This window comes from Aulonocara stuartgranti, assembly GCF_965226115.1.
Source record: "Aulonocara stuartgranti genome assembly, chromosome: 4".
Taxonomy (NCBI): domain Eukaryota; kingdom Metazoa; phylum Chordata; class Actinopteri; order Cichliformes; family Cichlidae; genus Aulonocara; species Aulonocara stuartgranti.
Window position 1 is genome coordinate 20,959,815 of NC_138942.1, and position 14,125 is coordinate 20,973,939.

The 14,125-nt window shown below is 43.8% G+C and overlaps 1 protein-coding gene and 1 pseudogene across 9 annotated transcripts in view; one reads left to right on the forward strand and one right to left on the reverse strand.

The window, feature by feature from the left end:
- Positions 1 to 14,125, reverse strand: part of LOC309704381 (uncharacterized protein) — a 119,507-nt gene that overhangs the window by 23,251 nt on the left and 82,131 nt on the right. The window lies entirely within an intron of this gene.
- Positions 1,416 to 13,713, forward strand: LOC309705593 (protein cramped-like; annotated as a pseudogene). Its single transcript, XR_014280859.1, has 19 exons — positions 1,416 to 1,419; positions 1,688 to 1,890; positions 1,985 to 2,138; positions 2,591 to 2,674; positions 2,852 to 2,900; positions 3,132 to 3,217; positions 3,657 to 3,780; positions 4,628 to 4,709; positions 6,490 to 7,431; positions 7,726 to 7,897; positions 8,073 to 8,245; positions 8,353 to 8,427; positions 8,532 to 8,613; positions 8,789 to 8,899; positions 9,537 to 9,694; positions 10,341 to 10,527; positions 10,795 to 10,962; positions 11,199 to 11,348; positions 12,269 to 13,713. The product of XR_014280859.1 is annotated as a protein cramped-like (transcript).

A 14,125-nucleotide genomic window follows, 5' to 3' on the forward strand; every position in this document is an offset into this window, starting at 1 on the left:
GACAGCAAGAGTAAACGATCGGGAGACTCTTGTCGTCGTTATCGTTCCGCTCGCACGGTTTATTTCTCCGATTTCAGCGTTTTTGCTTCACAACTACAGCGAGCAGTTTACTTTGTGCACTAACATGGAGTCGAGTCAACCAGCGCCACCTCTGGCCAAGTGCCACAGCCTACAGCCAGATCAACCTGTGACACACATCTGCACCACGTTTGAATTCGTGTCATGCACATTTGTACCTTTCAACTGTGTCTGTTTAAATCACGGGCTTAAAATGGACCTGATATCAGGACAGGAAAGGGACATTACTGAACAGGGTTGCTTACAGTTCTTTTGTCTTTTTTCTTATTATTTTCTTTTGGGACTATATAGGAAATTGGACTAGAATGATGTTGCAGTTTTCAGCCAATCATTTCATTGACCCACAGATTTAGCCTAGGCTACCTTTGTTTTGTTTTTTTTATCACCCCCATTTTACAACAAATACCAGTAAAGCAGAGGTTGTAATTTATTTGCCATTATTCAGTTTTGGTTTTGCAAATAATCTGAATGAGCCTCTGTAGTAACTCAGAGGGTGACTGATATCAGGAACTTTCTAAACAATGAATCAAAGCTAGAGATGACTTAAGGCTTTCAGGATGACTTTTAAACACAATGAAGGATTCCCCTGTAGGCTACCAATCACTAATAGTATTGTATTTGCTAAGTGTGAGCTGGTTGGTGTCAGTTTATCTATGCAGACAAGGCATTACCTCCTGGGTTTCCACACTACCTGTCCCTCTGGAGGCACAGACAGCTTTGGGTGGGGCTGAGACTTAGTAAGGTGGTGGTGGTTTTTGAGTTTGTTAATGAGGCTATGCCACCCAGTAATCTGTGTGTTCCTCATTGAAAAGTGGAATTTATTTGGAAAAATATTTCAGTACATTATACATCTGTGATTTTAATTTGTACATTTTTCCTTTTAAAATTGCTTTGTCCACAAAACAGCAGCCATTGATCAGATCAGAAACAATATTATTTACTTGTGTATCCTTTGACAGGTATGACTGGTGGATTTTTGTTGTTTGAAACAGAAAAGCTCTGATTGTGTCAGAAACTATATTTAGATTGAGCACAAACGTTTGACTGTCTGACTAAGAAAGCCTCACTTATTTTTATGTGATGCTATATCGGTGCACTTCTATTTTGAAGGCGACACATCTAGGTTATTGTCTGTGAGCCAGTCACATGCTTGTGTTTGTAAATTAACACCCATTTGGGCTAAAAAAAAACAAAAAAAACAACACTTTTTTTTCTTTATTTATTTTTTTTTATAATGTAGCACAGTACTGCAACAGCAACTCTCTGGGTGCTCCTGCTAATGTCTCCTGGTGTTGTGCACAGTACTGGGCCAGAAAACTTGGCCAGTGGAGCCCACCATGAGTTGGTTTTGGAACTGTGTAATGTAGACCTGACCATAGGGACTGATTGCTTTTCCTGTCTCCTTGCCAGAGCTTAACCACAGAGAGGGAAGCTCTGCAGGTTCTGTGCGCTGTAATGGCAGTGGGTGGCTTTGTGTGCATGTATTTTAACATCTCGCAAATCACACACCTCAGATCAACCTTTTTTCGTTATGACATAAAAAACAGCCAGGGTGGTGAGCTGATATTTAAGTTGTGCCTTTCCTCTGAATGTTTCTGTGTTAAAACAGGGGCAGAGAATGGCTCCTCTTCCCAGGGTGTGGTGGGGCAGACCGGGCCTGTGGTCAGCTCCACGGGGGGAGTATCCAAGACCTCCAAGGGCCAAGGGTCTACAGAGAAGGAAGAACAAGCTGGTAACCAGAAAAGAGCCCGTCGGCAGTGGGAATCCTGGAGCGCCGAGGACAAAAACAGCTTTTTTGAGGGTCTTTATGAGGTAAAGCTTGCAACAACCTTTTACCAAGTTAAAAGTTTACCATGTGTAGATCTTTTGACGTCGTAGATTCACGGCTGCCCTCCTTTGTTCCCAGCACGGGAAGGATTTTGAGGCCATCCAGAACAACATTGCAATGAAGTACAAGAAGAGAGGCAAGCCAGCAAATATGGTGAAGAACAAGGAACAGGTCCGCCACTTTTACTACCGAACTTGGCACAAGATCTCCAAACACATCGACTTCGCTAACGGTGAGTTGCTTTTTTTCTCTCTCTCTTAATTCACCTTGGAATTTTTGATCCCCAAATATGAAGTTTGTACACTGTAATGACTTTATCGAATGACGCCTCATAAAAATGTGTACAACTCATACAACAAGGTGATGTCTTAGGCTGATCTTAATTGGTTTATTTTAGGTTTGTGTTTAGTTGTTTCAGTTATGCTACTTACTGCAGACACTGTGAATGAGAAGTAAAGAAGAGATGCTGTTAAACAGCCACATATATTATTATTTTTTCCTACAACAGAACTCACACTGACATTTTTGTTTTTTAGCAAGCAAAACATATGTTAAAGAAGTTCACCAGATAAGCTGGAGCTCTTTTCCCCTACAAAAAGCACCCAGTGTTACTCTCATGTTATCTTTATGTAGCACGCACAGGCCTCCACCAGTGTTGTGACTTGTGCTTCCTTTCCTTCTCAGTGTACTCCAGGGTGTTAAAAAAATCTTCTCAAGAACTGTACGGCCTCATCTGCTACGCCGAGCTTCGCAAAAAAGTTGGAGGATGTAAGTGAGGGCTGTGAAAGCGCTTGGATGCAATGTAGACTGCGTGTGTTTTGCTGTTTGTTCTGCTGGTTGTGGACACAGGGGATGTGATTAAACTCCAGATGATCCCTGTGGCTCGGGGCAGTTGCCCCTGAGGAGCATGTCTTAACTAGCTGTCTTGTGTTTTGTCTTTGACAGTGATGGATGATAAGAATGTGGCAAAGCTGAACGAACTCATCCAGCAAGGGTAAGTCTGTGGCAGAAGCTTTGGCTAGTGGGTTTACGTACACATCTGGGATTGTGATACTTTAAACTGATGCACTAGATCACATTTGGAAAGATACAGATTAGCACTTTGCTAGTATGAAAAACAAATCTGAGGGCTGAGTTGACAGTATGTAGTCAGATGCTTTCTCTGTGGCACGGCAAGGTTTAGAGCTTACAACATATATGAATAAAGATTCTTCTGTTCCACCAGGGCCACCACCGTGCGCTCTAAGGGGAGGAACCTGCGGATCAAAGCTCCAATGTGCCGAGCGTTGAAGAAACTTTGTGATCCAGATGGTGAGTATGAGCCTGCAGAAACCCAGCACACGCGTTACAGAACAAGCACTGAAAACCTCACTGATGGTGAGACTGGGGGGTTCACGGGGGCGGGGCTTTTTTACAAAAACCATGGCATCAAGTGGGCTGGTGGTGTTTCCATGGTAACTTTGGGTGCAAAGTGAGGAGGATGAAGGAGATGACTGTTCTGACCAGCTGTCATCAACCCCTCTGCTCAATAACACCCACTCATCACACTTACTGAAAATATTTGCTTTCATCAAGGGTAGAAAAAGACTGTCTCTTGTCATTGTTGTATGTAAATCTGTGAATGGATCCCACCGAGATTGATGGCTGCCTTTTCATTTTGTCGTGGTTGATTAAGTGAGAGAGCATAGTTGAGTTTATAGGTTTTGGGCTTTTCTTATAGTGGCTGAATCTGTAATTTTGTGTCCTGCAGGAGTGAGTGATGAAGAGGACCAGAAGCCGGTGCGTCTGCCCTTGAAGGTGGCAGTGGAGCTCCAGCCACGCAGTAACCACTCCTGGGCCCGAGTTCAGAGTCTTGCCCACAACCCTCGCCTCAGGTCTGACATGGATAAGAACCACAATATATTTTCAAAAGCATAACATCCAAGAGTCGGAGAGATGTCATACCTTCATTAATTCATTTTCTATTATTATTTTATTTATTTATTTTATTAGTTCAAGCCATGGTGATGCAACAAAGCCTGAGCTAATTTAAGAACCTCTTCTTGGCTTCAGACTGCTTATTTCAGTTTGATGGTTTGCATGTTTTCCACCGTTTTCTGGGTCAGCTCTTTTTTTTTTTTTTTTTTTTTTTGTGCAAATTAAATATGTGTGTATATGTTTTTTTTTTAAGCTAACTCGTGAAATTTGAAAAGTGTAAACACCCTCAGACATGATGCTGTTCAAAGTTTAAACTCTATTTCTTTCATTTTTAATTTTTGTTCTCAGTTCAGTTTTCAGTTAGTGTTCAGACTGGGTTTGCTTCTTTTGAGGTTCAGTTTCGTTTTTACTGGTTTCAGTGTTAGGGGTTTTTTTTGTTTTTTTGTTTAATTATTATGATAATAAGGGTTATTTATCATGGGTAGGTTGAAGAAGGGTAAAGACTTTGTGAAAATGGCTGAATTACAGCAATGTCAGTATGCATTTGTTTGCAAACGTGACAAAACAAATATAGTAAAACTATACATTAATGAACATTTCTGTTTTATTTTAGTTATTTTTGGAGCACGTAGTTGGCGTTTTGATTTTTCCCACACAGGATTATTTCGGTTTTAGAAAACTCTATTAAATTTGATCCACAGTAGTCTAAGTGTAAAATGTAGAAGTAGTTTATGTCAGACGTATTCGACCTGGTAGTGTTGTATTTTGCAAAGTTGACATCAAATGTTTTTTCTGTTTTCTCAGGATGGTGGTGGAGCTCCACAGGAAAGTTTCCAGCCTCATAGAGTATCTGAAACAGAAGTGGGCTTATCATGACCAGTGGATTGTATCCTTTTTAAAAAAAACATTACAGTGCAATATGTATGCAAAACTCTTCAGAGTGTTTTTCATTCCTAGTGTACATATTAGAAATGTACTGCTCTAACATGCTGCTTTCTGGGGCATATACAGTGGGGCAAAAAAGTATTTAGTCAGCCACCGATTGTGCAAGTTCCCCCACCTAAAATGATGACAGAGGTCAGTAATTTGTACCAGAGGTACACTTCAACTGTGAGAGACAGAATGTGGAAAAAAAAAAAATCCATGAATCCACATGGTAGGATTTGTAAAGAATTTATTCGTAAATCAGGGTGGAAAATAAGTATTTGGTCAATAACAAAAATACAACTCAATACTTTGTAACATAACCTTTGTTGGCAATAACAGAGGTCAAACGTTTACTATAGGTCTTTACCAGGTTTGCACACACAGTAGCTGGTATTTTGGCCCATTCCTCCATGCAGATCTTCTCGAGAGCAGTGATGTTTTGGGGCTGTCGCCGAGCAACACGGACTTTCAACTCCCGCCACAGATTTTCTATGGGGTTGAGGTCTGGAGACTGGCTAGGCCACTCCAGGACTTTCAAATGCTTCTTACGGAGCCACTCCTTTGTTGCCCGGGCGGTGTGTTTTGGATCATTGTCATGTTGGAAGACCCAGCCTCGTTTCATCTTCAAAGTTCTCACTGATGGAAGGAGGTTTTGGCTCAAAATCTCACGATACATGGCCCCATTCATTCTGTCCTTAACACGGATCAGTCGTCCTGTCCCCTTGGCAGAAAAACAGCCCCATAGCATGATGTTTCCACCCCCATGCTTCACAGTAGGTATGGTGTTCTTGGGATGCAACTCAGTATTCTTCTTCCTCCAAACACGACGAGTTGAGTTTATACCAAAAAGTTCTACTTTGGTTTCATCTGACCACATGACATTCTCCCAATCCTCTGCTGTATCATCCATGTGCTCTCTGGCAAACTTCAGACGGGCCTGGACATGCACTGGCTTCAGCAGCGGACCACGTCTGGCACTGCGGGATTTGATTCCCTGCCGTTGTAGTGTGTTACTGATGGTGACCTTTGTTACTTTGGTCCCAGCTCTCTGCAGGTCATTCACCAGGTCCCCCCGTGTGGTTCTGGGATCTTTGCTCACCGTTCTCATGATCATTTTGACCCCACGGGATGAGATCTTGCGTGGAGCCCCAGATCGAGGGAGATTATCAGTGGTCTTGTATGTCTTCCATTTTCTGATGATTGCTCCCACAGTTGATTTTTTCACACCAAGCTGCTTGCCTATTGTAGATTCACTCTTCCCAGTCTGGTGCAGGTCTACAATACTTTTCCTGGTGTCCTTCGAAAGCTCTTTGGTCTTGGCCATAGCGGAGTTTGGAGTCTGACTGTTTGAGGCTGTGGACAGGTGTCTTTTATACAGATGAGTTCAAACAGGTGCCATTCATACAGGTAACGAGTGGGGGGACAGAAAAGCGTCTTACAGAAGACGTTACAGGTCTGTGAGAGCCAGAGATTTTCCTTGTTTGAGGTGACCAAATACTTATTTTCCACCCTGATTTACAAATAAATTCTTTACAAATCCTACCATGTGAATTCATGGATTTTTTTTTTTTCCACATTCTGTCTCTCACAGTTGAAGTGTACCTCTGGTGCAAATTACTGACCTCTGTCATCATTTTAAGTGGGGGAACTTGCACAATCGGTGGCTGACTAAATACTTTTTTGCCCCACTGTACCAGCTTGTGTCGAATATAAACTGGTCCTTAACTTTGAAAACTCAGCTTAAGAGTCTCATGGAGAGAGAGGCTCTAGAAGGCAACCAGACCAGCACAGCCTCTCCCAGCATAACTCAGAAGGAAGAACTTTTTCTTTTTCCAGCTGAGAGCTGCACATTGACTACACTGCCTGGGGTGGCACGTGTGGTTCACTCCAAAGCGTCCTGCACTGTCCATTGGATCGAGAGTGGCAAGAGCCGACCTAATGCCAAGGAGTTGCCAGCTGCCCAGATCCTGGGCATCCATGCAGCTCCACAACCTCGAACTGGCAGCAAATCTGGGCGGGGAAGCGCTGCTGTTGCTGGTGCTTCACTGACTATAACGGGTGATGCTCGTCGAACTGAAACCCCCAACCCTGATCCATCAGCAGACAGTTCTGCAAAGGTAGAGGAGAAGAGACTTCAGTCCCCTTGTGTCCCAGTTTCCTCTCAGCTGACTGTCAGAGAAGAGGGAGATGGGATGGGATCTTCTGATCCAGGAAAGGCCTGCACTGGCGTTGAGGTCAGTGGTGGTTTAGCCATGACCAGAAGCACGGACAGGTCATGTAGTGGTGCCGATGGCTCCGCTGAGCAGTACAAAGAGGAGCAGAGCACCAGCGCGTCTTCCTCGGAGGCAAATCAGCCTCCTTCAGTCAAACCTCCAGTGACTGGCTCAGACGAAGCCGTGTCGCAAGCTTCCCCACCAGCGACCAAAGAACGGGTCGTTGAGCAGATCAGAGAGGAAGGCTGGAGCGCCCGTGACGCAGAGAACGTCACCCTGGCCGAGCTGTACCTGATGTTTGGGAAGCCAGGCAAGCTGCAGCTGGAGTACGAGTGGCAGCCGGTCACAGCTCCACCCAGCAACTCAGAAGAGGGACAAGCCTCAGTGCAGCCAAAGCCCGACAGGACAAATCGAGTTTTGCGCTGCTTACTCAAGCTGGTTTCCACTGAAGTCAACCCCAAACCTCTGGTAAGTTTTCCCTTTTCTGTCTTCCAAGATTGTGGCCTGGTGTGTTGTTTAAATTACAAGTTGAAAAGATGAAAAATGTGTAATTATCAGTGGCATTAAGGCTTAAAATTAAACATTTTTAAGATGCAGCAGTGTGAAGAGTTTATATTCCGTACAAAGCCAGCTGATGAAAAACATGTTACTGGTTATGTACTATGAACACCACAGGTTTTTTTTTTTGTTTGGTTTTTTTTTGTCTTTTTCAATGAAAGTGCTATTTCGAGATAGGAGCATATCATGTGTCTTTTCCTTCAGGCTCCAGAGCTGTGCTCCACAGCCACATCACCCCTCAAGACCTATCAGGAGGAGCAAAACCAGGTCCTCACACCTCCGGCGAAGGGTCCTGTTGCAGGCGCCCGTAGCCCCAGCTGTGGGCGGCCGCAGGCGTCTTTGCGCATGCCCAAGTTACAGCTGCCAAGTGCTGGAGGTATTTATGTCTCTCTCCTGCTGGCTTTTGTGATAAAGTCTTTTCTGTACTTACAGTGCTGTAGTTATTAAACAGCGAGAAGTAATTATGCAGCACCGATGCTTCCTCTTTAGAAGTTGTCTTCAAATAGCTGCCTTTCCTGATGTGGCACCACATCTGTTTCAATCCTGTTCAGGTGGGCGCAACCTTACCCGCTCTCTGCTGGGTTCTACTGCAGTTGGCGAATCAGAAAGCAGCGTGTTCGCAGTACCCACCACGCTGCCACCCAACAGCTCACGGCACAACCGAATGTTCTCCCCTAACAAAGAGGCAGAGCTAGCCTTCAGACAGCAGCTCGACTCGATCAGTGTAAGCCAGAATAATGCATCATTTTTTGTTTATGCCAACTGTACAGAGACATAATTCATGTATTAACGAGCATTAATATGTGCTTTTTTCTTTTCTTTTTCTCACAGATGCAGTCAGATCTTTTCCTTTCTAGACAGAGAAAACCTCGGAACAGACAACTTCGCAAACCACTTGTAGTTCAGGTGAGAGCAAGATCATTATCCATTCATCAGTTCTGGGCTTGGTTGGGTGGAAGGCGGGTTTTCCTAAGTGTGTTTTTGTTTGGCCACTTCTTTCTCGTTCACAGCGAACACTGCTGCCCAGAACTACAGGAGACACTCCTCAACACGTCTGCTCCTTCTCCATCCTCTCCAACTCCTCTGCCACAGGTACTCCTCAGATGGCAGGACAGAACGATAGAATATGTCGTCAGCTGAGGCTGGAAATGTTTAGGGCGTAGTTTTACAGTATGCATTAATGAAATCACAGCTAAAAACGATTTCTCTTTCTCAGCAAGACCCTCTGGTAATTGTCTGCTCTCTCACTTCCTGTTTCTTCCTTCAGGAACTGGATCTTTCCGGCCGATCCATCCCCGACTAGCTCCTTCCTCTCGCTCTGTCCAAACTAAAACAACCCCAGCAACATCCAGCTCTGCGGGGGCCAGCCAGCTCTCTAGTATGGACTTCTTCTGTTATCTACTACATTTTTCTGTTTTATTGAAATATTGATAAACTCTACACCAAATATACTGCAAAAAAATTACATATTGTTGTTTTTATGGGGTCAACAACTTTGCTTTTATAAGCACCCAGTTTCACACCTTGGCTCAGGCGATTAGAGGATCATCAGGGGTCCTTTTGTCCCTCTGTGGGGGGATACTCCCACTAGGTTTAAATCTGGGACTCCCCACCATTTGACCTTAGAACTGAAGAAGCTTCTCGGATGAGAGGTGAAACGTCTTCAAGTAACTTAAAGAAGTCCAGATGCTTTTCTTTGTAAGCTCCTTTGACTACGATGACCTGGATGACTGAGAACCTTCACAGACATATTTTATAAAATTGCTTAAAAACATATTTAAGGTCCAAGTTGTATTTGTGTAAGATTCCTGTGTCAAAATCTAGAACTCTGAGAAGGTCAGTGACAGACAGTATTTCTGTGCAGACGACAGAAGCAAAAACATTTTTCCAGAAGACCTTGGACCATCCTTTTTTTTTTTTTCTTCCTGCTCTGCTCTTCACATGCTGTTGCTGTTGATGCTTATCAGGAGTGATATGACAAATCTCTCGTTTGCCTGAACTGTTAATACTTTCAGGTGCCATTGACCTGGCAGCTAAGTCTGCAGGCATCATCCCAGGCAGTCCCTGTCGGGAGGTGGATTCTTCCACTGTGGATAACAGCGCTCTTCTCGCCACCACTCCCATTGCTGATGCTGAGCCAGACTCTCAACTCCACCAGCAAAATGTTCCAGAGGTCAGAGACACACACACACACACACACACACACACACACACACACACACACACACACACACACGGACTAGAACCCTCCTTCATTTGATGTCTCCTCCTTGCCTGTGGCATTAGAATAAATGCTATTGCCCATTACCATCTTGGAGTGTTACATTTAAAACGGTCAGTTTTTGATTTATCTTACTTTAATGAAAGTTATTGCTCACTCTAATGATTTTCTGTTTATCTGTGCGGTGTAGGCCAGGTTTTGCATAATGTTTTTCTTTTTACTGTGCATCTGTCGTACAAGACTTCACAAATGATTTAGTAATTTTTATAGATTTTCTTTGTAGACATTATTCTTGCATACAGTTGTCATATTCATGATCACCTGTTTATTTGTCTGTTACGGTTTAAAAACAAGCTGCTCCAAACAGTTTGCCCTGATGGGATAAATAAAGCTGTTTGTATCGCCATCAGAGCGTTTCCTTGCTCACAGTGGACCTTTGTGAGGGAACACTTGGCTTAGTTAAAGGCAGTGAGTCTGCGTAACCTCATTTGTTTTCCAGTCGTAGCTGATCACCATTTGGTAAAGAAAATTGTCAGCTATGCTTGAATAAATGGTTTAAAAAAATGTGATGTGCTAAGTTAAATCGCTCTTTCCATAGAATGGCGTACCACCTCCGTCTCCTGGAGTCACCGGCGGGGGAGACTCACTCCTCTCTCCCCCGAGCGTTGCCTCGCTCCTTGATATCTCACTCCCAGGCCCTCCTGAAGAGGCTCTAACCCCCGGAGAACCTCAAACGCAGATCAGCGACTCCATCATCGAGCTTGCCATCAACTCCACACATTACGGTGCGTGCACGTGCAGACGTCTTACCCGAGCCATATTGACAAGAAACTGCTAAATAAAGCTTGATGATGTTTGTTTAGTGAAATGGAAAGTGAGAGTAGGTTAGAAAGGTTTTGTAATTACCACTGAGGTCAGCTTTGTGGCTCCACAGCATTAATTCCTCTGCAGGTTGTGGAAAAGAGTGCACGTTGACATCCAAGCAGCTAAACATCTGAGCCTGCTGAGTTTAATCGCTGATATCTCATTTCTGTTTGCCTGCTGCACTGCAGGTGAGGAGGCTGCTCTCTCTCCAGCCAAGCTGGGCAACAGCGACGGCTCCAAACTGCTGGCCTCGTCTCCCTCGCTCAGCCCATCCAGAGGCTGGATCCCTTCACCCAGCCACGACCCTCAGTGGTACCCCAGCGACTCGTCTGACTCCACACTGGGATGCCTCCTTTGTAAGAGTTTTTTTGCTTCCTTTCTCAAGAGTGTGCCAGAAGTTACATTTTAGGCCAAGAAGAACAGAATATTAAGTGGATGTATTTTTATCATTACTTCCCACTAAAAATGCTGCATACAGCAGCACGTGCAGTCAACATTTACAAAGATTTGTTTGTAAAATCCCCAATATTACTAACACAGCTGTATGATGAAAGGCCATTTACTCAGTCTTTTGCTCTTATTTTCCTTGCAGCCAGCATGGTCTCTCCTGATAAGGGCAGACGGACCACCCTAACCCCCACTGGCCCCTCCAGTGGCACAGCTCTACTCGGTCCTAGCCTCCTGGACTGCAATTCTCATGATTCTCATGATTCAATCCCGTGGCCTTCCTGATGTGGCAGAGGTAAGTAAATGCTTGTTGATTAAATGAAAGAAAGTTGTGACTGAGAAGCAACACTTGCCACAAACACAACACAGTCTGAATCTCAGCAACCAACATGTTATATGTTATTAATTAGTCTCTAAAATGTAAATGTAAAAACATCACTTCCCATTTTAAAAATAACCTGCATTTATATCCACTCTGAAAATGTGGTTCTTATCCCTTTTTGGATCTGTCCTGCTGTGCAAGTGGACTCTGACCCAGAGCCGGTTGTGTTAGGGACCACATGGTACCTTTTGGATAGATCAGCTTCTGGGCTGATCCACCAAATTTTAGGTGATTTTTAATGAAAAACTTGTTGAGTCACACCCTGAGATTCAGACACCATACCTTTTGAAATGCTGACAGCATTTAATATCTGAATCTCAGTCTGTGAACACGTTTCCATTTTTAGTGCTCTCTCTCGCTCTCTTGCGTGCTTTGATAGCGACTTTATGAAGAAATGAATCGGGAGTGTCAGTTAGCTGGTTCAGGTGTGGCAGGAGGGGATGAGGCAGAGAGAAGCTCTAAGTTTGTTAAAGATAACCTGCCAGTGAGCAGGTTTAGTTCAGATTGTGTTAAGTGATTCATCTCAGGGTTAACAAACGCAGACTTGTTAGCTTAAACCTGTTTCCTGGGATGGGGCCCAAACCTGCCTGGGAGGTGAATAGAGCCCGGTGACTGTTGCCTCCTGTGTTTGGACTAACACATCTGCTTTTTCAGTAAATAATTTAATTTCATTGACAGATATTGATGTGATGAACTTTTCCCCCCTGCACTCTTGACCTAAAGTATGAAACTGTTCGAGGGATGTCTGGAAAAATCTTGTTTTTTGGGGGTTTTTTCTCCTTCTTGGATTTGCCCTTGTTGTCAGTCTGAAAGCTCTTTGGTGTTGCTTGCAGATGGATTCTCAGCTTGCTTGTATGATGAGTGAGAGCAGCATAGACTACATCGCTCGCTTCAATGATCTGGCTCAGGAGCTCGCCGTAACTGAGCCCTCCATTCCACCTCCCTGAGGAAGACTCCACCAAGCCATGGTCATCTGTACCTCTAATCTACAGCCAGTTCCAGGCATTTCCACAGTTCCAGGAGAGAGAGACACAAACTTCTGGGCCCACACTTGGAAGCAGTGACTACTGCTAGAAATTCAAAACCGATTTGCAGCCAGCAGCTGCAAATTACCCCAACTTTTACCACGTCTGGTTCTCACACCTGTCGATAAGCAGGCCATTCCTAAAAAGAGACCAAGGCAGAACTTTGCTCACCTAGAGCATCATGTTGTTGGTGACAAGAGGTACTGTAAGTGAGGAGAGGAGAGGTTTCCTCTCTGTCTTCTCCCTGTTTGGAGAAAGAAGACTGGGGAGAAAGGCCAACCCCATCCCCCCTCAAAGCCATCCATGGCCTGTTTGTAAAAGTGCAATAATAGGTGGTCAACCGTGACCATTGTTCAAAAGCGAGTTGCGTTGGTTTCACTGAACTGTTCTCTAAGGAACAATTCCCTTTAAATACAAACACTTTAGATAAAACAAATGAGTTTACAAAGATACAACCTCATGTACAGGAAAATACTATGCCATATCCGAACAAAATATCTGATCTTTCATGTCTCTTCCTGCTCTCGGTGTGTGAGTGCATGAATGTATCTGTGTGTGCGTGTGTATTAAAGGCTGTAAGGCTGACCGCTCAAAATGTGCAGTTCAGATCATCAGCTGGTGGCAAACAGCCACTGGACTGTGATTTTTATTAAAAGTAATGTCGGTGAGAAAGAGATACTTGGCATAGTTCAGTAGCAAAAGTGGAACAAAACAAAGTGATGTGTAGAAGTTCATTTTTCCTGTTGGCCTCCTTTTTTCTTTTCTTTTTGTTCCTCATCTCTTATGAGTTCAGGTGTTACAGATTGTGTTGTAGTCACACGTGTTTGGAATCGGGTTCTTCATTTCTCAAACCCACATTTAAAAAAAAACAAACAAACAAAACAAAACAAAAAAAACAAACAAATACAAATAAAAAATGGCAGCTTGTTGGTTGACTCCACTTGGGTAGCTCCACAGATGCTGAAAATGTTATTGGAATTATTTTATTGTTGCATTCATTTCTCATTAGTTTTGTGTGCAGAGATGCAAGTTCAAATATTGGATTTTGTTGCATAAACAGGAATACCTTTTTAGATATTTAAGCCCTCTTCACACGTGTGGTATTTGGAGACTGAATCAGAATGTTTTAAAGAGTCTGTGCTGACAGTGCTTATAGCCACAAACAGCATAATGTGCGTAATGTACTGTTCTTCATGGTTGTTGCGTCTGAATGAAAGCCTTGAGGAACGTTCACATTAAAACGTTTCCTTTGACTCGGCGCTTTCCCAGCTCCTCATTCGCAAGCTGCAATAGGGAGAATTTCCCTCCTGTATTGTAGATGTGAGCGTGAATTGCACAGGAAGGTTTTAATGAAGGGAGATGAACAACTCAAAAAGATGCGCGTGAGCGGCAGCACTCTGATGCGTGCCTGTCTGTTAACATACATTCAGGCTTGCGCTGTTTTAAAAGGTGACCTATCCAGACCTGAAGCTTCCAGATCAACAGCAAGGAGGGCGTGTCTTTGTTTACTTTTGCTGTCGTTTTCAGTAACGCTGACACAACAGGTGGGCGCTCTCTTGCCGACGCCATCGATTACAAGGAAATCTAACAATGTTGCTCATTTACTTTCCTTAGTTCTGTTGCTTTCTTGCCGTCCTAATTAGTTCAAACAAATGAGCTGGCTGC